The sequence below is a fragment of the Neopelma chrysocephalum genome, unplaced genomic scaffold, assembly GCF_003984885.1.
Source record: "Neopelma chrysocephalum unplaced genomic scaffold, ASM398488v2 Primary Assembly neopelma1_80482, whole genome shotgun sequence".
Classification (NCBI taxonomy): Eukaryota; Metazoa; Chordata; class Aves; order Passeriformes; family Pipridae; genus Neopelma; species Neopelma chrysocephalum.
Window position 1 is genome coordinate 55 of NW_020911913.1, and position 529 is coordinate 583.

Below are 529 nucleotides of genomic sequence, written 5' to 3' on the forward strand. Positions count from 1 at the left end.
TCCCTGTGGGCCGGAGGCAAATCCCCTCCCTGTCCTTCTTGCTTCCTGCCCCAGGCCCCGAGCTGAGGACAGAGAGCCCGGAGGACAAATCTCTCCGGCAGAAGCTGGTGGGAGAGGCCGTTTTGAAGGGCTCCACGGCGCAGGAAGGCAGTGGGGAGGAAAAGGGCCGGAGATCCACCCACAGGAGGGGCTCCAAAGCCAGCCCAGGGTGCTCTGAGGAGGAAAGACCCAGTGTGTGCCAGGAAGGCGGCCAGAGCTTGAGGAGGAGCTGTGACCTGGTGGTCCCTGAGCAGCCTCCCAGCAGGCAGAAGCCCTTCAGGTGCTTGGAATGTGGGAAGAGCTTCAGGAAGAGCTCCAACCTCCTCACCCACCAACACATCCACACAGGGGAACTGCCCTACCCGTGTAGGGAATGTGGGAAGAGTTTCAGGCAAAGCTCCACCCTGATTCAACACCAGCGCATCCACACTGGGGAACGACCTTACACGTGTGGGGAATGTGGGAAGAGCTTCAGCCGGAGCTCCACCCT

At 61.4% G+C, this 529-nt stretch overlaps 1 pseudogene; it reads left to right on the forward strand.

Moving 5' to 3' along the window:
- Window positions 1–277: 277 nt before the first annotated feature.
- LOC113979443 overlaps window positions 278–529 on the forward strand; it is a 766-nt pseudogene continuing 514 nt past the window's right edge.